Source organism: Anser anser, assembly GCF_964211835.1.
Source record: "Anser anser genome assembly, chromosome: W".
In the NCBI taxonomy this organism is placed as follows: domain Eukaryota; kingdom Metazoa; phylum Chordata; class Aves; order Anseriformes; family Anatidae; genus Anser; species Anser anser.
The window spans coordinates 7263274-7287897 of NC_139731.1; the positions used below are offsets into that span (position 1 = coordinate 7263274).

The following is a 24624-nucleotide window of genomic DNA, read 5'->3' on the forward strand; positions in this document are numbered from 1 at the left end:
GCTTGACTTAACATAGTGATTTTCACCTGATTGCTCTAAGGAGTCTGGTTGTCTGCATTTTAGGAGGACACCTGCTGAGCTTTCTTATCACTGTAAGCATATCTCAATACCACATTCCTTCCTTCTATACAATGTAACACTGCAAAAACAACATTTCTATTCCCACAATTCCCCCCTTTTCTCTTTTTATAATTTGTTGATTTTTGCAAAATTTTTCTCTAAGATGTAATCTGGTAGATGTCTTCCTCTTCTTTACTTTCTTTGCTTTCCATTTCCTCTAATATCATCATCTTATCTGAGTAGGGTGGTGGATCCATGGTCATTTGTTTCAAAAGTGCAGTTTCAATTAACCGCTGGACAAGTCCCCTTACACAGGGGATAATGCGACAACCAATGGCTGTCAAAACTCCTGCTACTACAATCAAGGATGTAAATATGGACACTACCATCCCTTTCCATTTACCAAACCAAGATTCCAACCATCCTGTGATGGAAGTGTCTGCTCCTGAGTTTTCTGCCAATTCATTGGCAAGGGTGGTAAGCCCTTGCAATGCTCTAGTTACTGTGCCATCCGGGGCAGTATTGTTAGGGATAAAAGTACAACAACGGTTGCCCAGCATCATGCACACACCACCTCTCTCCGCAAGAATCATATCTAATGTTATTCTGTTTTCCCAAGCCATTTTGCTGGTGGCATCTAGTTGTTCAGCGATTCCTCGTATCGCATCCCTTGTATAATTTATGAATCTCTGCTGATTATAGTAAATATAAGTAATCCAATCCACATTCTTATTGATTGTTACCCACCAGAACAGTGACTCAAACCCTGCAGCAATTTGATTCCTGGCTTCCTGTTCATCGGGAACTCCTCTAGGCACCCCTAATAGAATCTACGTATGCTCTATCATCAAATGATACTCCTAAGCTTCTTTTACTTCTTCTGGGTATTTGTGATGTTTCTCTTTCAAATGCCAGGGTGAAGGGTATAGCTAATTGAACAAGTGCACAAGTGCCTCCCCAGTTAGATGGTAGGGTGGACCGTAAGATCTTCCCTCCACAGTACCACCAGAGATCTGCCCTGGGGATCTCAAATCTTGAATAGTTTCCCATCAAGTCCTCGGTAGCATTCAAGGTCCTCGTGCACAAGGCAAATTCTCCCAGATGCCAGGTAGCACTCACACCCTGCCGTGAGAGGCAAGCTGTATGGTTACCTATAGCTGTGGAGAATACAGGGGGAGCCCTGATACTGCTATCATGCAAGGAAGGGAATAGCAAAGAGAGAGACTTACAGGCCTCATTTCCCCAGGCAGTCTTTTCTTGGTACAATGCAATCATACATCGCATTCCCTGGGAATCCTTGGTCCACCCCAATGGGCAGGGCACTATCTGGGCAATCGGTCATCCCGAGGCACAAGCATAGCAATTGCTATGGTTGAGACTCTGGACAGTATATTTGACCCATTCTATCCAGGCATTCACAACCCCATACCCTGTTTCAATCTCAAATGTTTGAACTGCCGCATTTCAAAGAGGGCCTCCTGTTTTCTCTCCTGTTTTCTCCTTGAGTTTCTCCCTTTCTCTGATGGCAATAGAGGATTGTTTCCATACAGCTATTCTCAATCTGGCTGTTGGGCCTCTCCCAGTTATTTGTTGTCTCTGCTCAATTGTCATTGGGCATTTAAATCTCCACAAGCTAACACCTCACAAACATCAAACATGACAGATTGTGGTACATAACCCTCTGTCACATTCACCCATATTTTTATGGGGTATCCCATCTTACTATTATCTGGTCATGCCTTTTCCAAGTTGCCAATTGACCAAGGCTTTCTCTGAGGCCTATAATCACTAAAAACAAAATTAATAATTGATTTTTCCCTGTCATTATTTTTAAACCTTAGGTTTCCAAATAATTATCAATACAAAGAATAAGATATACACTACTACCATAACAAACCCCCCTTGGGAACACTTCAATTCACTATAGGCCAGTCCTTTCTCTCAATCACAAGTCACACTCATTAGTTACCTGTGAAAATAAAAGGTTAGTTTACAATCGCAAGCTCTTATCCCGGACGAGCCCCCAAATTGTGAGAAACACTCCGTAGCCAATAACTTAGGCTCAGGCGAGGATCTCAGTGAAGTAGTAATTTATTCGCTATTGCAATGGCGGGCGCCCCACAAGCAGGAGAGCGCGCCTACTAGTTCCAAAAACACAGTTTATATACTTTTTGATGACAGGACCCTCCCCTGTTTCCCCACTGGAGTGGGTAATCCAGGTTCACAATCTACCTGATGCTTCACAGACAATGCCTGGCCTTCAGTTGCCGGCCTGTTTTTGAGATGGTAATGTTTTCTCCCCTTATCTGGCTTGACTTAACATAGTGATTTTCACCTGATTGCTCTAAGGAGTCTGGTTGTCTGCATTTTAGGAGGACACCTGCTGAGCTTTCTTATCACTGTAAGCATATCTCAATACCACATTCCTTCCTTCTATACAATGTAACACTGCAAAAACAACATTTCTATTCCCACACTAATAACTGCTATCAGCTTCTTCTGCATCTTTAATTGAGGAAGATAAAAGTCCTCTCTCCTTCCAAATTGCCCCGTGTGCATACACCACACCAAAGGCATATTTCAAATCTGTCCAAATGTTTGCCAGCTCAAAAGCTCTTATCAAGGCGATGATTTCCACCTTTTGGGATGATGTTTGTTACCGCCTATCCTGTGAGGCGAAATCCCTGGCGGACGAAGCTCCTGCCATCTATATACCAATCCTCCGCATCTTCTAAGGGTGTATCCTTTAAGTCTGGTCAGCTGGAGTATACCGTGTCAATAGTCTTGATGCAATCATAACTAAGGAAAGAGGCTGGGTTCACAGAATTAGTGCCGAAAACCTTTAGGAAGTCCATTATACCCACTCCTTTTCTTCTTCAGTAGCTGTCATTTGCGTATTGCAACAGTGTCCCCTTTTCCCGAAGGGGTCTTTCAAGCTTCAAGATCACAGGCTAGCTGTTTCCCGAATATGGTGGGGCTATTCTTGAACCCCTGTGGTAACACAGTCCAAGTAAGCTGAGTTTTTTGTCCTCTATTAGGATTTTCCCATTCAAAGGCAAAGAGTTTCTGGCTTTCAGTTGCCACGGGCAGGCAAAAAAAGGCATCCTTTGAATCTAGTATCGTGAACCAAACTTGACTGTTTTCTAATTTTGTCAAAAGGTTATTTCCAGTTTTCCTTGTTCAAAAGAAATTTTTGCATCCATTTTTCCAGCAAGTCCCTTCTTAACAAGGACCTTGGCAAATTGGGTAAGTATAAAAATTGATGAATTCCAATCATTTTTCCCAATTTAAATTTCAAGCATTGCAAATAAAAACGCCTTTTCCTGTTTCCATGACAACTCTCTCGGACCCATCATGGTCCCTCTGCCCCAGAGGACTCACACCCGCGATTTTGAGATCTCAGCCTCGGGTTGAGGCAGAACTACTAACATTCCTACATCCTCTTTCCCTGCTCATTCAACTTCGAACAGCTCTGTCAAATACTACATGCCACACAACCTTTAACACCTTCAACAACCCTTTTAACACTTCCTTTATCTTTCTCCAGCCTGTACTTTTCTAATGCCAACACCAAAGGCTCAGTCAGGGGCCAACTTAATTCCATACCCTTTTCCCTCCAAGATGCTGAAACAAAGTATCAGTATACAACATTTCATCCTATTTCCCTTCTCTCCTCAAAAACAACATTAATTGCAAGACACTGTTATAGTCGATTGATCCATGTAAGAAATGGTCCAGCAATTCGTGCCACTAAGGGGTTTTGAAGGGTTAACATTGAGGCCTGGGTTTAGGCGAGAAAAGAACAAAGGGATTTCTTCGGAGAAAAACTGCTGACTTTGCACGGATGTGCAGTAACTTCTGATAGCCGGCCAAGAGACCACTAGATAAGGAGGAAGAATAAGAGCCTTCCTGTCTCCCTGTCTCCCTGGACCACGAGATAAGGAGGAAAATATGAGCCTCCCTGTCTCCCTGTTCGAACGGCCCCTGAGAAAGTAACAGAGACTGATAAGCAGGCGACATCGGATTTGGGAAACCAATTATAATAACCCTGCCTCTTCTAGAAGTAGTAATAAATATGTATTAGCCTAGGAGTATAAAAAAGTAGATGCCTTACGTAACGGGTGTGCGTCCCGGTGGAGCAGAGACTCCCGGCGCACCCAGCGCTGTTTGCTTGCCTCTATTCGTTTAATAAATTGTAAACTCTGATTGTAATCCTATTTGGGACTCAGTCATTTATAACAATTGGGGGCTCGTCCGGGATGGTCTTGGTTCCTGAATTCTGACTTGATCTAGGAGGGGCGCCCCCACCATTTGGTGGCTCCTGTTCGAGTCAGGTCGGGGCTAACACCATCCTGAACCTGAATAAGGGCAAGCAAAGATTTAGATTTTTTTTATGAGCTCCCTTTGCCGGCTGCAGCACTATATTTTGCCCGTAATTCTGCGCGCGAAGATCCGAACGAAGACGACGGAGTCGTAAGTATTTAATGTGTATACCGTTCGGTTGGGTGGGTTTCGGTTGCCTGTGTGTGTGAGAGTGTGACTGAGACGGAACGTAGTTCCGAAGCGATTGTGGAGGTCTTCTAACCGCGGTTCCAATCTCCCGCGAGGGACTTGGCCGGTGAAGGACCGAAGCGATTCCTATAGGATTCGTGGGTGGGTGATAGGTCCTAAACCCCCTGCAAGACACTCTCACTAAGGCAACCAAGGGCTGTAGGAATTGCCACAGTAAAATTCCTAGATGGGTCAGACAAAATTGAAGACCCGGGACCAGAGAAAAGGGAGCAAATTACCAGACATACCACCAGAAAGTCCATTAGGGATAATGATTAGAAATTGGAACGATAGGGGCCCCAGAAAAGGAAAAAGCAAAGTAAAAATGATTCAGTATTGTATGATAGAATGGCCAAAGGAGCCTTTAAGACCACATGTCTTTTGGCCTATTTTCGGATCTTTTGAAGACTGGGTTTGCCAGGCTTTAAATCTACATGTTAACTCAAAGGAACCTTTTAGCCAGGAGGAAAGTGATTATGCAGGATTATGGATCAGGATCTCACGTCCTTTTCCAGCCTCAATATTTACACTAAAAGCAGACGAGAAGTTTGACGAAGAAGAGAACAAAAAAAATAAAAAAGAAAAAAAAAGGAAAAAGAAAAAGATGATGAATGGGAGTCATTGGATAACCTACCACCTCTATATCCTAACAATCCACCCCCGGTGGTGCATCTTGTAATCCTGTTTTGTTCTTAAATGTTTTGACTGTGTCAAGGAGGAAGGTGGGAGCATTATCTAAGTAACAGTTTAAAAGTTTGGGTATATTCGCGGTGGTGTTCGGTCAGTTTCCCAAGTATCGGGGGAGAGGGGCTGACTGATTATCAAAGTGGTAGAACGGAGAGTCACTTCTTTGGTGGTTCGGGCCTGAGCCCTAGGAATTTGGTAAGAAGGGGGAGAGCGAATTTATTTAGGCCTCAATACCTTTTTAAACCCCCATCTTGACGGATACACAGGAGTGATTCCTTGTTTTGTGTAGGCTTACTAACAAAGTGCATGAGAAAAATTAGCATTCGGCTTGAAATTCGGTCTTATTGAAATGTAAATTTTGTGGAAAAGGTGTTATTGTTTGTCTAGAAGACGGAAGGCTGAGTGCTTCAGGTGTTTTTCCGAAGTCCTGCGGATTTATGATTGGAATGGGGCTCATTAATAATCTGAAATAGTAAAGTTTGTATGTGGAAAGAAGAGTTTAATCCCAAAGAATTGGGACATTTGGGAAGAAGATTAGGAAAAGATAGTAAAAACCTGCAATAAAAAGGTTTGCGTGGAAATTGAAACAAGGGACAGTAAGTAATATAAATAAATAAAAGGGAATGGGAAATCAAGGAAAAGGGGAAAATCCAAAAAAAAAAAAAAAAAAGACGTCCTAAAAAAAAAAAAAAAAAAAAAAAAAAAGCCTCCTTGGGTGCATATTGGCACATTGGAAGGATATTGTTAGAAATGGGGGCACAGAAAGCAAGAGGACTTCCACTAAGTATTGCAATCAATGGTGGCCACTATATAAACTAAATGGCCACTTTATGGATCAATCGACTATAACAGTGTCTTGCAATTAATGTTTTTGAGGAGAGAAGGAAAATAGGATGAAATGTTGTATAGTGATATGTTGTTTCAGCATCTTGGAGGGAAAAGGTTTGGAATTAAGTTGGCCCCTGACTGAGCCTTTGGTGTTGGCATTAGAAAAGTACGGGCTGGAGAAAGATAAAGGAAGTGTTAAAAGGGTTGTTGAAGGTGTTAAAGGCTGTGTGGCATGTAGTATTTAACAGAGCTGTTTGAAGTTGAATGAGCAGGGGAAGAGGATGTAGGAATGTTAATAGTTCCGCCTCAACCCGAGGCTGAGATCTCTAAATCGCGGTGTGAGCCCTCTGGGGCAGGGGGACCGTGATGGGTCCGAGAGAGTTGTCGTGGAAACAGAAAAGCAGCTAACTCTTGAAACAACCTGAGTTCCTGTGTGAGCTCAGATTGCCAATGGGACCGCTCAGGGAACTGTCAACGATTGCATTCCCCTGACCGACCCCCTCACTGAGACCCTAATCACCCCGGAAATTATGTAAATACCAAAATCTGGTTAAAATGGGAAACGAGAATCTGTTCCAACAAGGTCCAAAAGAAACCCCTATGGAATTTTTGAATTTTTGGACCAACTTTGAAATGCAATGAGAAAAAAAAATGGACCTGGCTTAAAAACAAACAAACAAACAAACAAACAAACAGAGGCAACTGGCTAACCTCTTTCCAGGGCAATCAGCCCCTGATATCAGAAAGAAATTGTCTTAGGCTGCAGGACAAACAACAGTCAGGAATGATGGGGACCTGGGGCATCTACCCTAGCAGGTCCACTAGTTGAAATAAAGCTAGGAAACGAAGACAGGCTTGAATTTTTTGTTGGTTATGGGAGCTTCTTTCTCTGTGTTAATTAGGCTGTAAATGTAATAGGAGCAACATATTCAGTGTTAAATAGTTTAAAAGGACGATTAGGAACTAAGACAACTACAATAATTGGAGCCACAGGGAAAGAGGAAGAATGGTCATTCTTACGACCCCTTGATTTGCGTTTTGGGGGTGAGGAACTAACCCATAAATTTTAGTATGTACCAGAATGCCCGATGCCACTCTTGGGACGGGATCTATTAGCCAAATTAGATGCAACAATAACCTTTGAGGATGGAGAATTAATAATGAAGGTACCTGAGTCCAAAGTAGGCCAAATCCTAATGATCAAAGATAAACCCTTTGTTAATATTCCAAGAGAAGTAGAAAATGCAGTTATAGCAACAGTACGGGAAACAGATGTACCAGGGAAGTCGAAACTGGCACAACTGGTAAAGGTGGAATTAAAGGAAGGAGCCAAACCTGTTTGAATCAAACAATATCCACTTAAGATAGAAGCTAGGCACGGGAATAGTGAAAATTATTGACAAATTTCTCAAATATCAGATTCTGGAAGAATGTAAATCGGAATACAATACTCCAATTTTTCCAGTAAAGAAGCCGAATGGCGAGTATAGATCTGTACAAGATCTTAGAGCAGTAAATGAAATAACAAAGGATATTCACCCGGTAGTAGCTAATCCTTACACATTGTTAACATCTGTGAAAGAGAAATATAAATGGTTTACCGTGATAGATTTAAAGGATGCCTTCTTTTGCATACCTCTTGATAAAGATAGTAGAAAATTATTTGCCTTCAAATGGGAAAACGTATTGAAGTTTTTGGACCACATATGGTAACAACCGTTTTGGAACAAAGGGGGGGGGCACTGGTTATCACCCAGCCGGATGATGAAATATCAGGCAATACTAACTGAACAAGATGACATAACCTTGAAAACGACTAACCTGTTATATCCAGCAGTATTTCTAGGAACTGTTCCAGAAGAAGGACCATTGGAACACAATTGTGTGGAAATAATCGAACATACGCCAGCCGTGAATATTCGAAGGATGTACCCCTTGAAAGGTATTCAGTGGGAATACCACACTCCGTGGCACCCACAAAGCTCAGGGAAAGTAGAAAGGATGAATCAAACAATAAAACAACAATTGGCTAAGTTAATGATCGAGACACAGCTGCCCTGGACGAAATGCTTACCATTGGCACTTTTAAACATAAGAACTAAACCACACAGTGAGACTGGTCATCATCATATGAAATGTTATATGGTACGCCTTATTCTCAAGGGATGCCCCTAGGGAACAATGTAGTTGAGGATCATAGTATCCAGAAATACATAATTACTATTGGAAGGAGATTACAGGAGATAAGATAAATTGGGATGATGACTCAGACACCACCTTTAGGATTTGCTATTCATAAAATACAACCAGGAGACAAGGTCTTAATAAAAACCTGGAGAGAAGAATCATTGAACCCCCGATGGGAGGGACTGTACCTTGTTTTACTTACTACTGAAACAGCTGTGAGAACAGCAAGAAGGGGTTGGACCCACGCATCCAGAATAAAAGGACCAATAACTACCGAAGCCTGGAGGGTTGAGTCCACTCCTGGGGAACTGAAACTGAGACTAAAGAGGAACTGATATCCCAGCAATGAGGTTCTGCATGAATTAAGGGCACTGGATAAAGAGGACAAGTCTGAAGGGAGGAAAGGGAGAAGGCAAGACCGGGGTAGGACCCTCCACTGCGGCGTGTATGGTCTACCGAGGGAGGCAACCCCTATGGGTATTGACCGCCGAGTGAGAGTGCCTCGACCGGACTTCTCCCTCACCAAGATCAGTTTGTCCTGAGAAAAATAACATGAGAACCTTTTAAACCCATAATAAAATTGTGATTAGTTTTTCCAGGAGCTGGATCACCCTGAAGGGCTGAATGGTAACACAAGCTCTGAAAGCGGGCCCAACCCCATGATTGAAGGCGCTTCCCACACTCTCAAGATTGGACGGCGAAAAAGGCTTATAATATGACAGGTCGCCAAAGAGAACTGAATTGTGACTGTAAGTGGAAACCCAACGTGGGAGCTTGGAAGCGTGCATATACGAGTACAAACGGGGCAGACATTGTAACAGGACCACTCGGTAACAAGGACACTCTGTATTATCACGCCCCAAAGGGTAAAGATGGATGGGATGGTCATTTTCCAAACGGGACGTGGGCCCTAAAGGGACATTATTGGGTGTGTGGCAAACATGCTTACAAGAGGCTACCTGGAAACTGGTCGGGAATATGCTATGGGGGGTACATAAGACCCTTGTTCTTTTTATTGTCACAAACACAAGGAAATCATTTAGGAATAAGATTATATGATGACCTGAACAGAGTAAAACGATCTATTGATACTTCCTTATCCGGGGGTAGTGCCCAAAAATGGGGAAAGGATGAATGGCCTCCTGAAAGAATCATACAGCATTATGGGCCAGCCACCTGGAACCCAAATGAGTTGATATCAGGAGCCCGAGAACCTATTTATAATTTGAACCGAATAATTAGGTTGCAAGCTATCCTCGAAGTTGTAACAAATCAAACAGCGACAGCCTTGGATCTTTTGGCTGACCAATCCACTCAAATGAGAAATGCTATATTCCAACATAGAATGGTCTTAGACTATTTACTAGCAGAAGAAGGGGGAGTATGTGGAAAACTGAACGATTCTAATTGTTGTCTACAGATTGATGATAATGGAAAAGTGGTCAAGCAGATAACAAAGGAAATTAGAAAGTTAGCCCACGTCCCAGTACAAACTTGGAAGGGTATGGATTGGGATTTCTTTTCATGGTTGCCTGGTGAACCATGGGTTAAAAGGATGCTGTTTTTATTTTTATGTGGTGTAATGACATTATTGTTTATACCTTGTATGATACCTTGCTTTACGTTGTTGATACGGCGAGTAATAAATAGCACCCAATTTGTGATGACTTCAGTGGAGAGAAAAGGTGACGTGTCGATAATGATGCTTAAGAAGTGGACACCCCGAGAACTGACTGATGAAATCCAATTGTTACTGACAAAGGTTGAAGGAGAGACACGAATTGATGATTAAAAAAAAAAAAAAGGGAGGAATTGTAAGAAATGGTCCAGCAATTCGTGCCACTAAGGGGTTTTGAAGGGTTAACATTGAGGCCTGGGTTTAGGCGAGAAAAGAACAAAGGGATTTCTTCGGAGAAAAACTGCTGACTTTGCACGGATGTGCAGTAACTTCTGATAGCCGGCCAAGAGACCACTAGATAAGGAGGAAGAATAAGAGCCTTCCTGTCTCCCTGTCTCCCTGGACCACGAGATAAGGAGGAAAATATGAGCCTCCCTGTCTCCCTGTTCGAACGGCCCCTGAGAAAGTAACAGAGACTGATAAGCAGGCGACATCGGATTTGGGAAACCAATTATAATAACCCTGCCTCTTCTAGAAGTAGTAATAAATATGTATTAGCCTAGGAGTATAAAAAAGTAGATGCCTTACGTAACGGGTGTGCGTCCCGGTGGAGCAGAGACTCCCGGCGCACCCAGCGCTGTTTGCTTGCCTCTATTCGTTTAATAAATTGTAAACTCTGATTGTAATCCTATTTGGGACTCAGTCATTTATAACAATCCATAAAGTGACCATTTAGTTTATATAGTGGCCACTATTGATTGCAATACTTAGTGGAAGTCCTCTTGCTTTCTGTGCCCCCATTTCTAACAATATCCTTCCAATGTGCCAATATGCACCCAAGGAGGCTTTCTTTAAAACGTCTTTGTTCTGGATATTAGCCATGTCCTTGATTTCCCATTCCCTTGTATTTATTTATATTAGTTACTGTCCCTTGTTTCAATTTCCACGCAAACCTTTTTATTGCAGGTTTTTACTATCTTTTCCTAATCTTCTTCCCAAATGTCCCAATTCTCTGGGATTAAACTCTTCCTTCCACATACAAACTTTACTATTTCAGATTCTTAATGAGCCCCGTTCCAATCATAAATCCACAGGGCTTCAGGAAAACACCTGAAGCACTCAGCCTTCTTCTGCACAAAATTTACATTTCAACAAGAGCGAATTTCAAGCTAAATGCTAATTTTTCTCATGCACTTTGTTAGTAAGCCCACACAAAACAAGGAATCACTCCTGTGTATCCGTCAAGATGGGGGTTTAAAAAGGTATTGAGGTCTAAATAAATTCGCTCTCCCCCTTCTTACCAAATTCCCAGGGCTCAAGCCCGAACCACCAAAGAAGTGACTCTCTGTGTTCTACCGCTTTGATAATCAGTCAGCCCCCCTCCCCCGATACTTGGGAAACTGACCAAACACCACCACGAATATACCAAAACTTCTAAACTGTTACTTAGATAATGTTCCCACCTTCCTCCTTGTCAGACTCAAAACATTTAAGAACAAAAAATAGGATTACAAGATGCACCGTCGGGCCCGTTTATTGGGCACCAGCAATCAACACTTGGATAAAACAGCACTTCTTTTTGGTCCGTCATGCGCTTCGTTCGTCTCCGGCCGTTCCCCTCGTGAAGAATACGGAACCGCAGATCAGAACTCCGCACTCTCTTCGCAGCGATGCTGCGTCTCACTCACACAGCACAATCACGCAATCACAGAGTCCCCTTGCACTTCTCGTTCATACCACAAGAATATATCACTTAAAACAATAACCAAACTTGTTTGTATCATCTCCGGCCGTGTTCCTCATGGGTAACTCACTTCACAACAATACTTTGTCTCAAACACATACACTTACACAAATGCTTTCAACATGAGATACCCAGACATCCACAAATAAGACATACAATTATTAACACTCCAATTAATATCCCTCCAGCAGCTGCAAATATTACCCAGGTAACCTTGTCACAATTGTGAGAGGCCCACTTACCCTTCTCATGCTTCTTATACAGTCATTAGCAGGTCCGTCCTGGCTCCCAAAACCGGGATGCAGCGGTAACCTCGGATTTGCTCGATCTACTCCCAAGATCGCTAGCGGCCGCTCTATCGGTCAGCAAATCCCCCTTGACTCTATCGGTCAGCAAATACCCCTTGAGCACTCCATCGGTCACCAAATCTCCCTTTGACCGCTCTATCGGTCTGCCTGTAGGGTACCCTTCTCCCATATGGGGACTATGCTGCACGCCAGATGTCTCTGCGCGATTTACCAGCCGCCCCGGCCATGCGTACGACTTACAGGCCCTTCCTGTACTGTAAAACATACCATTTGTCCATGGCTTCAGGAGGTCTTTGTCTGCTCCCGCGGTGAGCGGCTGAGAGTGGAGGCTCCTCCGAGGAAAATACTCGGGGTGCATCTAAGGGCGTCTGCTCGGCAGTCAATCCCGCAGCCGAGCAGAGCGTCTCCTGCCTGGCTCGCCAAACTGACTTGCGGAAAACTGACTCCACAATCAGTAAGATTGTAAAGTAGGTATGTTTATTCAGCGCTGGGCAGCACGGGGGGTAGTCCCACCAAAGTCGTGCGCACCTGACGCAGCAATTTGCCATGGTTATATGCAGTAAAGAGTTACATATGCATGACGTTTCACAATACGCCTATACATACTCATAACCTGCCCCCGCTTCATATTAAAATTAGTTCCAAGGAGTCATTTCCATAAACTCTTCCCATCTGCGCTTGTGCAGTGTCTCCTGGTGGTGGTCGCCGGGGGTCGTGGGGATGAAGGTTGGTGACTCTTCCTCGTCACCGCTAGTTGACCTCTTGTCTTTGCGCAGACTCAGTTGCTCTTGTCCATCTGCAGGACCAGTTTCTACCAGTTTCTTAAGATAGGCTCACACTCTTATTAAGAGACTGACCTTGGTAAGGGGCCCAAGGCTTCTTGCTTTAGTTAATTTGCACAATGCACCATAGTTAGCAAAGACACTGAGTAGCATCCTAGCTTAATGCCCTCCGTGCTCTATCTCTACTTGATAAGATTCTCCTAACTCCCTCTCTCACGGGAAAGAGAGAAACGTGGCAGGGTGCAAGAGGCACGGGGCCTTTTGGCTGCACTTCCCACTTCCCCAGGGGCACCAGCCGGGCAGGGGTGGGCGCACAGGGAGAGGCAAGAGCCCCACATGCCCACCGCCTCCATCCGAGCCTGGCTGGCTGTAATCAGGGACCAGAGCCCGTCCCGGCGACCGCCAAGGAGTTAAGGGCTGAACCCGCCCCGGCTCTGCCCCGCCGGCGCCTGCGCTTGGGGGCGGCGGAGGCGCAGCGCCGGGTCGTGGCGGGGGTTGGGGCTTCGCCACCGGGCCATGAGCACCGCGCACCCCACCGGCCTCTCGTCCCCGTCGCTAGCAGCGCCGGGCCGAGCCGGACCGGGTGGCGGCGGAGCCCCCCCAGCGCCGTGCTCTGGGGAGATGTGAACGGCGCTGGGGGTGCTCGGCGGGGCCGATATGGAGCGGGAGAAGCTGCCGCGAAGGCTTGGGCTGGCACTGAGGGGGGAACGGGTCGAGGAAGGCGAGGGGGAGGCGGCGGGGCCGTGGCCGGGCTGCGGGAGGCTGCGGCCCTCCTCGTACCGGGCGCTGCGTAGCGCCGTCTCCACCCTGGCGCGCATCGACGATTTCTACTGCGAGAAGATCGGGGCCGGCTTCTTCTCCGAGGTCTTCAAGGTATGCGCCGCCCCCCGGGGCTCGCCGGGGGACTTTGGAGAGGTGTCCGGGCGTCCCCGGTACCGCCGCGATGGGGTTGAGGGGGGGGGTCTGGTGGAGATGCTGGGGGAGCCCCGCAGCCGCCGGTGCTGTTGTCCCTCTATCAGAGGGAGGAGGGTAGCGGCAGATCTGTTCTGCACCGGGGTTACCGGGGGAGACAGCCCCGGGGGGGTGCCCAGAGCCCGCTGTGGGGTCTAGGTGTGCCGGTGGCAGGAGGTGCAGTCGCTCTAGGGCAATCCCCGGTTAGGTACACAGGGAGCCCGCTGAAGGTGGGAGGGGTGGGAAGAGTGGGGTGATGCTGCAGAGCCCCCCCCCGGCTGTCACCCTGCAGCTGCCTTCGTGCCACAGCCATCTGATGCTCAGGGTGGGCAGGCACAGTCTGCCGGAGCAGGGACGCTTTGCGTGTGGCTATGCACAGGTTGGGGTCCCAGCAGTGGCACCTACCTACTGCCACTGTGCCCCAGCTGAGGGGAGGTGCATGCGCATGTTGTTCTTGTCCTCGGTGTCATCACTCAGCATGCCGCAAACCACTGGGCAAGTGCCACCCTTACACTTTCAGCAGCTTCGAGAGCAGCTCTGTCCAGCCAGGACCCCGCTGCCATCACTGGGATCCTGCCTGTGGGAGAAGCAGCCTGTGGGGAGGGGGGATCCAGGGTGGGGACACAGGGGGAACACTCATTCACGGTCGCTCCCACGAGGCCATGGCCTCTCCACTGGCCAGGCTCCTGTTATCGATCCCTGGCTGGAAGCATGTGGCGGCACCTGGGAGCAGAGGGATTTAATAATGCCAGGTGTGGATACAGCTCTTTAATAATGGATGCTGCCCTGTCTCTGCCAGGCTAAGGTGTCTCCTTGTTCACCGTCCCTGCTCCCCTGGCTCACCCTCCCCCCAGGAGCCGCAGTGTGCTCCTTGCGCTCCAGCACTGCTCCCCCTGGTGGGGCCGTGCCTGCGGAGGGGCTGGGGCTGGGGCCTAGAGCAGGCAGCAGTGGGAGGCAGGGCCGGGAGGAGGCCAGATGGGGTTATGTGCTGCATGGTGGGTTGAGGCCAAGATCTCAGCAGGATGATGGGGCAGGCCCAGCCTCTGAGCTTGGGGTTTGGGGCTGGTGAGGCTCGTGAGGAGGATGCAGCTTGGCAGGGCAGCACAGGACCCCCTTTTCTCCCACCTCCCTTGTTCCCACAGCGCTTTCCATGGCCGTGGGTGCTTGCGGTTCCCTCCTCCATACAGCCACCAGGTCCTGACTCATTTCAGCTGTGGTGGGTGGGTGGGTGGGTGAAGGCGGGTGAGGAGGGGACCTGAACCCATGCCCTGGCACACAGCTGGCCCAGGGGCAGGCAGGGCAGTGGGTGCCAGCACAGCCATCTGACAGCATTCCCAGGATCACTCCCGGTGCAGCCAGAGCCCGAGCGCATCTCTTGGAGAGGCCGCACGGAGCAGGCGGGAGCACTGACGATGGAAAGCTACCCTTGTCCCCGGGGGCTGCTTCCTGCTGGGCCCCGCACTGTTGCAAAGCTGGGCCTGATTTCTCTCCCCAGCAGCTGGTTTTCTTCTCTTTCCCCAGTGTGATTTTGGAGGCGCCAGGCCCACCCATTCTCTAGGGTGTGCGGACATTGCAGCAAGCTGCCTCTCCATCTCTCTGATAGATGGAGCAGATTGAGCCTGGTGTGTTTGTGCCAGACATTTTCTTCATCCCTTAAACCACTGTTGCATCTCTTCCCCAGATCCCTTGCTCACTTCTCCGTGTGCCATCCACAGCAGGCATGGAGGCTGCAGGCAGCATCCTGGCTTCACCCCCCCGGGGGCTGTGCCTGGACATCGCTGCCCTCATGGAGATGCTGGCTCCGGGATGCGGCCCTTTGGCATGCCTAGACCTTGCACAAGGGCTGTGATACAGCACCTGCCTGCCTGTCTCTGTCAGCTTCCCTGCAAACCTTTGAGATTTTCTATTTACTCCTAATGGCATGCATGCTTGCTCTTATCTGGTGCCCTTCATCGATGGACCTTGCCTTGTTTCACAAAGCAGGATGGAGTGGCATGGCACAGGTGGCACCGATGGGGGAACCAGAGCAGGCAGGGAGGAAGCAAATTCGCTGAGGCAGGCCCAGGAGCAGCAATTCAGTTTTTCTTGAATGATCCGCCTTTTCCGCATGATGAGCAGCTTTTCCAGTCCTGCCCAGTAAAAGACCTGTTGCAGTACTGGGATACCTGGGAGCTTAGGCACAGCTGCTATGGAGTTGCCTGCAGCATTGTGTGTTCCTTTACCTGCCCTCGGCACCTTCCCATGCTGCCCAATGGGGAGCAGGGGTGCAGGATGCTGCCCCTGCAAGACAGCTCCGGGCTGGGACACAGGGGAGGAGTGCTGAGGGGGAGCGGTGGGTACCGAGCCCCTCTGGGGGCTTTGTCCTGCGTTTAGATGGGAGTGCCGGCTGCGGGGAGGACCCAGGCCTTCTGCTCACTCTGATTAGCATGCTCTTTAAACAAAACTCTAATTTCTGCTGTTAAAAGGGCCTGTATCCCTTGTGCCCAGGCTGGGGCTGCAGCCAGTCCCATCCCTTCCCCCAGCCTGTGTGGGCAGCGCTAGCAGCAGATGGGATGGGGATGGGGAGCAGGGGGCTGCAGGTCGGGTGGGGCGCCCCCCGCTAGGTGCATGATGCGAGGGCTCCATGGGGTGCTGGGGGGCAGCGGCGGGGGGTGAGGGTTGGCTCCCAGGTAGGGATCGGTGGGCTGCTGCCTCCCCCAGTGCCAGGCTGAGCTCAGCTCCGGGGAATGTGCTGGAATTCCTTTGTGCAAGGCCAGAGTGTGGAGAGGCGAGGGGGGAACCCATGCTACCTGGGGAGGCTCTGCTGCCCACTCCCTTCGATGCCGACATTGGGGAGGGGGAGACGGACATGATGGGAAGGGGATGGAAACCCCCTCAGCGTGGGCCTGCGTCACCTGGGGTTGTGGCTTGCTACGTCTAGGGGCTGTCACTGCTTCTGGAAGGCATTCAAGGTGCTGGGATGGTGCCAGCCCCTGACGGTGTTGGGTGAAGGGGCCAGTGCATGTGGGAAGCCACCTGCCAGGCCAGAGGACCATCACCCCTTCTCCTGCGTGACCAGGGGTGTCCTCCAGCTGTGGAGTGGGCAGGACAGATGGCAGGACAGCTTGTGAGCAAGCTCAGGGTGATGGATGACCCTGTGGGCTTGCGGGTGGGGCTGTGCTGGGACCCTCTGAGCACCAAGGCCGGGCTGCACTGCCGGGGGAATCACTGGGATCCCTGGGAGAGATCCCATGGTGTGGGGGGGGGTTCCCCAGAGCTTCCCTCCCACAGGATCCTCCAGGATTATATTAGATGCCACGTGGTGCACTCAGGCCTGACCTTGGCTATTGCAATGGCAGGAGGTTTATTGGTGAGGAATTGGGCTGTGGGCACAACTCAGCCACTTGGAGTGAGTCACCACCCACCAGGGGATGCTCCCCACTGCTGTTGGCCTGGATATGGCCCTTCCCACAGTGGACGGCAACTGGGGAGTGCCACAGTACATGCCACTGGGCGTTCCAATCGCAGCTGCGTGGCAACCCTGTGCCAGGCAGCACTGTGGGGCTGAGCCAGGTGTCGGCACCCGGCAGCTGCTAGTGCCAAGCTGGAGTGACCCAGCTGGTCCCGCCAGCCCCATGCCACGTGGGAGGGCAGCACTGCCTGCCGGACGAGCTGGCTCTGCATGCTGGGATGTGCCAGGTGCTGGTGCCCACCACCGGGAGCTCGTGGGGCTGGGGGTGTCAGTGAAACACGTCTCATCCCTGGCACACATGTCCCTCCTGTCCCCATCTCTGCAGCACGTGCTTGGGGAGCCTGTTGTTTGGCAGATGCCCTTTGTGTTTTGCCAGAGGGAGGGGTCAGGGAGGAGCATGGGGAAGGCCAGGGGCTGGCACAGGCACAGCAGCTTCAACCAGCATCGACTAAAAAGGAGAAGAGCGTCGAGCTGACAGCAGCGCCGAGGAATGCCTGTGCCTCCGTGTGCAGCTCCCTGCGTGCCAGGGGGGCAGCTGCTACCAGGGTCCCATCCCACCCCCTGCACCCGCTCAGGAGGGGATCCCTGGTACTGTCCCCTATCCAGAGCTGGGGCCCCCGTGCCTGTCCCTTGCCCCCCATGTGGGGTGGGGGGGCCGGGGGTGTCCAGGCTTGGCTGCCTTCCCAGCTGCTGTTCCTGGCAGGGGTCCAACTCCTGGTTCATGCGACAGCATTGGGCTGGAGCCAGCTAAATATATGGCCTCGGCCAAGCACTGTGCACTGCGGGGCTGATTTGGGCAGGATGCATCCCCTCTGCCCTCACCCCCCACCAGCTGTTTGGGGTCTGGCTGGGCTTGTGATGCTGAGCCAAAAAAGCCAGCCTGTGCTGCACACCTGACTGCGCCCCAGTCCTGCACCTCTGGAGCTGAGCTTTTGGCTTGCAGTAACTGCCAGCATGTCTCTGGGGGTCTGGGCATGTATTGGGTGGAGCACAACAAGTGGGGTGCCTCAGGGAAGGTGGGGTTGTGTGTCATGGGCTTTGGGGTGCTGTTGAGCTGTGAGAGCCTCCCCCCCTGTCCTGGTTCCAGTTAGGACAGAGTTAATTTTCCTCCTAGTAGCTGGTAGGGTGCTGTGTTTTGGATTAGGATGAGAAGAGCGCTGATAACATGCTGATGTTTTAATTGTTGCAGAGCAGTGCTTACACCAGGCCAAGGACTTTTCGGCTTCTCGCTCTGTCCTGCCAGCGAGCAGGCTAGGGGTGCAGCAGGAGCTGGGAGGGGACAGACCCAGGACAGCTGACCCAAAGTGGCCAAAGGGGTATTCCATACCATCTGACGTCATGCTAAACAATATATAGGGGTGGCTGGCCGGGGTGGGGGGCCGGCTGCTCGGGAATAGGCTGGGCATCGGTCAGCGGGTGGTGAGCAATTGCATTGTGCATCACTTGTTTCTTATACATTATTATTATTAATACTATTATCATCATTATTATTATTATTATTGTTATTATTATTTTCCTGTCTTAATAAACTGTCTTTATCTTGACTCACAGGCTTCACTTTCCCGTTTCTCTCCCCCATCCCAGAGAGGGAGGGGGGAGGGTGAGCGAACGGCTGTGTGGTGTTTAGCTGCCAGCCGGGTTAAACCACAACACCCCCCAAACTCTGTCGGTCCCTGGGGTGCTCCATGTGTGGGGTACTGAGCCCTCCCTTGTACCCCCCTGCAGGTGCGGCACCGCCAGTCTGGGCAGATCATGGTGCTGAAGATGAACAAGCTGACAAGCAACCGGGGCAACATGCTGCGGGAGGTGCAGCTGATGAACCGCCTCTCGCACCCCAACATACTCAGGTAGGTCCCACTCCCTGGAGCCTGGGGGGCTGGACAAGCTCCTGGGGCTTGAGTCCCATCTGTCCTCCCCCCCCCCCCCCGGGCCACTCTCAGCCCTTCTCTGTCTTGCAGGTTTATGGGGGTGTGCGTGCACCAGGGGCAGCTGCACGCACTGACGGAGGTGAGAGCGGGATGGCAGCTGCGAGTCTGGGGGTTTCCGTGGGGACAGGGTGGCTGTGCCATGGGGTGGGAAGAGAGGTGGAGAGGTGGGGACCCAACTTTAAGGGATGGAGAGGGGGAGTGCAGTGAGGCAATGGCTGTTCCACCAGTATATCAACGGCGGCAACCTGGAGCAGCTGCTGGACAGCCCTGTGCCCCTTTCCTGGTCCACACGCGTCCAGCTGGCCCTCGACATTGCCCATGGGCTGCACTACCTGCACTCCAAGGGCATCTTCCACCGTGACCTCACCTCCAAGGTATGGTCCATCCTGCTGCCCTAGCTTCCTTGTACACATTGAGGAGCTGCATGGTGCCCAGGGCATCCCAGGAGTGGCGGCTGGTGAGGTGGGGGCTGGCGGTGTGAGAGGGTCCTCCTGTCCCCCCAGAACTGCCTGGTGCGCTGCGAGGCCAGTGGCTACACAGCTGTGGTGGGCGACTTCGGCTTGGCGGAGAAGATCCCCACCTACAGGTGCATGGGTGGTGTCTGCCTGTCCGTCCCCATCTTCGGAGCAAGGGGTTCCAGCTCGATGGGGAGGAGCTCCCCAGCAGGAGCTGGGGAGGGATGGACTTTTGGGGTCCAGCTAGAAGGGCAGGGATGGGGGCAGTGGGGTGATTCCCGTGTGCTGGGGACCTATGGGACAGATGAATACGTCTGGGGATGGGGAAAGGGCATGGTGTGGGTGGCCTGGTGGCAGGGAGAGATGAGTCACGGGGTGCATGGAGGACTGCTGGCGCAGGAAGGGAGAGGGAGGTTTGGGGGGGGATGGGCGAGGGGATGGGGGCCCCTGACATCCTGCTGTGTCCCCCAGCGAGGGCAGTGAGAAGGAGCCGCTGGCTGTGGTGGGTTCCCCGTACTGGATGGCGCCTGAGGTGCTGCGAGGGGAGATCTACAACGAGAAGGTGATGCTGCATGGGGCCGTCTGCAGGGTTTGCAGCCCTGGGGTCAGCTGGGCACACAGAGAGGCATGGAGGGATGGGAACAGGCATCCCCAGGGTGCCGAAGAGGTGGGGACCCAGTGCCGCTCTGCAGGGAGAGCTCACAGAAGCAGGGGCACATCACTTTGGGCTGCAGGACCCCCCATGACTCCCCTCTCTTTGCAGGCTGATGTGTTTGCATATGGCATCATCCTGTGTGAGACCATTGCTCGTGTCCCCGCGGACCCCGACTACCTGCCCCGCACCGAGGTGACTCGCTGGGACAGGGAGCAAGGATGACACGCGGTGGGACCTGGGGCTGGGGACGTCACCAAACGAGGGGGACCAACATGAGCAGAGCTCCCTGCCTGTGGCAGAGGCTATGGGGAGCTGCCCCACATCTTGGGGTGAGGGTACCACATCCCCAATGTCTCCTGGCAGCAAGAGGGATGCTCTCTGCCCATAAACTGTCCTTGGAGCCCAGAATCAGCCCAGGCAGGAGGGTGGGTGCCTTCAGGCAGGGAGCAGGAGGGATCTGTGTTCCAGCACCCTGCAACCTTCCCCCTGCTTGGGTTACCCCAGGGTCCCTCCTTCCTTTATGCAACCATGGCGTGTTGCCCTGTGGCACCTGGCCTCACTCTTCCCCATCTCCCTGGCACAGGATTTTGGCCTGGATGTCACTGCTTTCCACACCATGGTGGGACTTGACTGCCCAGCAGCCTTCCTCCAGATGGCTTTCCACTGCTGCAGTGTGAGCCCCTGCCGCAGGGATGCCCAAATCCTGGTGTCCCATCGGGGATGCCTTTCCCAGCCTATTGGAGCTGCTTCCAGGTGGTGCACCCCAAGGGCTGGGGGGGTGGGCTTCAGACCTCAATTGGGACCCATCCTGCCTGCAGATGGAGCCGACCTCCCGCCCCTCATTCCTGGAAATCACACAGTGCCTGGAGGGCATCCTGCAGCACCAGCTAGGCACCGAGGGTTTTGGGGCCCCCCTCTTCAGCACCAGGGACAGCCTGCCCGTGCCCAGCACGGCACCCGTTCTCAATGGTATGTGGGTGTCCCGGGGGCGGGGGGGTGCCCCTTTACCACCCCACCAGCTACTGGGGAGCAGGCTGGGGTAGAAGGTCTGTAGGAAGCAGCCCCACTTCTCACTGCCTGGGCTGCTCCCTGTTTTGCCCCATGGTGCCTGGGCATACCCAGGGCACCAGTGACACACACACACACACACAGTCCTGTGCCCCTGCCCAGGGGTAGCCGGGAGGGTGGCCAGCCACGCCAAGCAGTCGCCCCTGCACAAGTTGGGGATGCAGCACCTGCAGCCGGACCAGCACCTGTCCCGCAGCCAGTCCGACATGTTCCCCTCCAAATTGCCCACCTTGCCGCAGCTGCCTGAGCCCTGTGGCGGGGCCAGGACCAAGGAGATGCCGCTGCGCATCAACCCCTTCTCCCAGCGTGAGGACCTGAAGGGGGGAAAGATCAAGCTTTTTGATACGCCCAGCAAGTCTGTAATCTCGCTCACTTTTGACCTGCCCCCCCCGGCCTCGTTGCAGCTCTGCTCCCCCATGACGCCCGAGCCAGCCGTAGAGGTGCAGTGTGACTTCTTGGTGCCTGTCGCAGCCCGCCACAAGTGCCACTCGCTGCCCACCTCCCCTGAGCTGCCCTGCCATGGGGGCCTGGCACTGGGCGTGAAGTCTCCTGCCCAGCCCCCCAGCCTGAAGTGGAGCCGGGAGGATGCTGGGGAGCCGGGAAGTGGGACTCACGCCTCCCCCCCAGTCCCACAGCAGAGGAGCACAGTTCCAAGCTGCTGCAGGTCTGTGCTCTGGCACATGCCACCAGCAAATTCATCCACACGGCGGCCTCAGGTGCCCGGCCCTGGCAAATGGAGCCGTGGGCGCCCAATGAGCTGCTCATCAACAACAACCATGTGGTGGTCAGAAAGCCACTGGCCGGGGGCAGCAGGTTGGAGAGTGGCTTCTCCCAGCTCAGCATCCCCTGTGCGGCAGCAGCCCTGGAGCAGACGGAGCACGTGGCCATGCTGCCCGGGCACAGCACTGGCACTGTGTTGGAGCAGGACGAGGTGCTGTCCTGCCCCGGCTGCTGCTTGGGGCCTTTCAGCTTCACCTCCGTTTGCCACTGGCCTGCGCCCAGCCCTCACCACTACCAGAACCTCAACTGCGAGACCAAGAGCCTCCTCTGCCACGACCACGGCCGCCTCCAGAAAGCCCAGGGGCTGATGCTGGTGGAGCCCAGCCTGAAGCTGCCAGGAGCGCAGTCCTAGTGCTGGAGACCACAACTGCAGCCAGGTGCTCCTGGGAGCTCCCCTTGCATGTGGGGTGGCTTTGTGAGCCTGGGGTTTTGTACCCTGTTCCCCCCTCCAACGAGTCTGTCCTTGCTCACCTGGTGGCCATGATGGCAATGCTGAGGTGCCTGTTCCAATGGGATTGGCCTCGGGGGGGCTGCAGGCAGCACCCGGGCAGGCTGGCTTCTTGCAGGGGTCCCAGTGGGGCTGGGCTGAAGTGCAATAACACCGTTGCCCTAGGCGGCAGGGCCCATCCCCTGTCCCCAAGGGCTCACCCCTCAATGGGCTCTTGCAGCCCCCTGGGACAGGGGATGGGGGGGCGGATGTCCCACTGCCTCCCCACAAGTGTGGGGAACTTTCCTAGTCCCCCACAGGGGCATGCGGAGTGGTGATGTTGGGGGGGGTGCAGCACGGGGGGAGGGTGCCACCGCTTGGGTTTCCCTGGGCGCTGAGCCCTCTGGCACGCGGAGCACCCTCCTGCCCCGACACCACACCAGGGTTGCGGGGACATATCTGCGTTGCCCCCCACCAGCAGCGGGCACCCCGCGCCCCCCCCCCCAGTGCCTCCTGGGTAGCCAGGGGGACAAGGGGGGATACACCCAGCAAGGATAGGAGCCAGCTTTCCTCCCTCCCGCATAATGCACTGGTGAATGTAAAATTCTTGCGTTTTTTTTATTATTGTTAATAATAATTGCTAGTAATATATACCCAGCTTATTTAAAGTGTTCAATAAAAATGAATGTCCCAGCGAGCTAGGTTGCCACATGTGTCTCTCAAATGTGCTGAGCAGGGTGGGGAGTCCAGACCCCGAGGCTGACAGGGACTTGGTCTGGCTGTGTCCCCTGGGGACTGTGAGTCAGCTCTGGCTCAGTGCCTCCGAAGTGGCAACCTCAATTGAGGCAGCTTTAGTGAAATTCCAGTTTCTGGTTTGGGATCGTTGGATTTGTGTCCTGAAGTCTGTGTCGGGGTGGTAAAGGCAGAAGCAAACAGCAGACAAGCTGTCTCTTTATTTGCTACAAAGGAGGTTCAGCCAGTGGACAAGACAGAGGAGTGGTGCACCTCCAAAACACCTGCCTTTAACAGCCCTGTGCTCTTCAAGCAAAGTGGTTTACATACTAATTAATCGGTACTGAGACAGAGAACAAGATAAAGGATGTTGATTCCTAGGTCTTAGCTAGCACAATTGTATGTTAACGACCCCAAAGATAAGGGAGTAAAAGACAACGCATAGATAATGGGACCAGCAAGAACTGAACCAAGTGTATCTGTGAATTTGGGCTACAGGAGTACCTGGGAGAGTACCTGGGAAAAAAAATGATTTAAAGGAAAATGCTCCCAAGATATGCCAAAAGCAATACCCACTAAAGGTGGAAGACAGAAGGGGAATGGAAGGAATAATTAATAACTTTCTTAAATACGGACAATTAATAGAATGTGAGTCAGAATATAATACTCCATATAGGCCCAATTAGAAAGGCAGATGGAACCTATCGTATAGTCCAGGATTTAAGGACCATCAATAGGATCACAAAAGATTTATACCCTGTAGTAGCCAACCCCTATAACCTTTTGACAAAATTAGAAAACAGTCAAGTTTGGTTCACAGTACTAGATTTAAAGGATGCCTTTTTCTGCCTGCCTGCGGTGATTGAAAGCCAGAAACTCTTTGCCTTTGAATGGGAAAATCTCAAAATAGGAAGAAAAACTCAGCTTACTTGGACTATGTTACCACAGACGTTCAAGAATAGCCCCACCATATTCGGGAAACAACTAGGCTGTGATCTTGAAGCTTGGAAAACCCCTTCAGGAAAAGGGGACACTGCTGCAATACGTAGATGACCTGTTGATAGTTACCAAAGAAGAAAAGGAATGTGTAGAATGGACTATTAGTTTAATAATTTTTTTCGGCACTAATACTGTGAACCCAGCCCCTTTCCTTAAGTAACAGAGTTTCCAGATCACCCATTCGTGATTGCATCAAGACCATGGACACGGTATACTCCAGCTGACCAGATTTAAAGGATACATCCCTAGAAGATGCGGAGGATTGGTATATATATGGCAGCAGCTTCATCTGCCAGGGAGTTCACCTAAGGTGGAAATCATCGCCTTGGTAAGAGCTCTTGAGCTGGCAAAAGGGAAAAGAATTAACATTTGGACAGATTCGAAATATGCCTTTAGTGTGGTGCATGCACACG

At 51.4% G+C, this 24624-nt stretch overlaps 1 protein-coding gene, 1 long non-coding RNA gene and 1 pseudogene across 3 annotated transcripts in view; 2 read left to right on the forward strand and 1 right to left on the reverse strand.

Annotated features, from left to right (window-relative positions):
- Positions 1-13427, reverse strand: part of LOC310888723 — a 59991-nt gene extending 46564 nt beyond the window's left edge. Inside the window, exon 1 of the long non-coding RNA XR_014576097.1 lies at positions 12251-13427. This is a non-coding gene — a long non-coding RNA (uncharacterized lncRNA). The remainder of the gene's footprint in view (positions 1-12250) is intronic.
- LOC310888721 (endogenous retrovirus group K member 21 Gag polyprotein-like) overlaps positions 4446-24624 on the forward strand; it is a 43280-nt gene continuing 23101 nt past the window's right edge. The window contains exon 1 of the mRNA XM_083815689.1: positions 4446-4533. The gene's annotated coding sequence lies outside the window, so the exon portion shown is untranslated. The remainder of the gene's footprint in view (positions 4534-24624) is intronic.
- On the forward strand, positions 13397-23177 carry LOC310888720 (dual specificity testis-specific protein kinase 1-like; annotated as a pseudogene). Its single transcript, XR_014589230.1, has 9 exons — positions 13397-13638; positions 18893-19014; positions 19126-19174; positions 19323-19469; positions 19599-19681; positions 20022-20112; positions 20314-20397; positions 20789-20878; positions 21024-23177. The product of XR_014589230.1 is annotated as a dual specificity testis-specific protein kinase 1-like (transcript).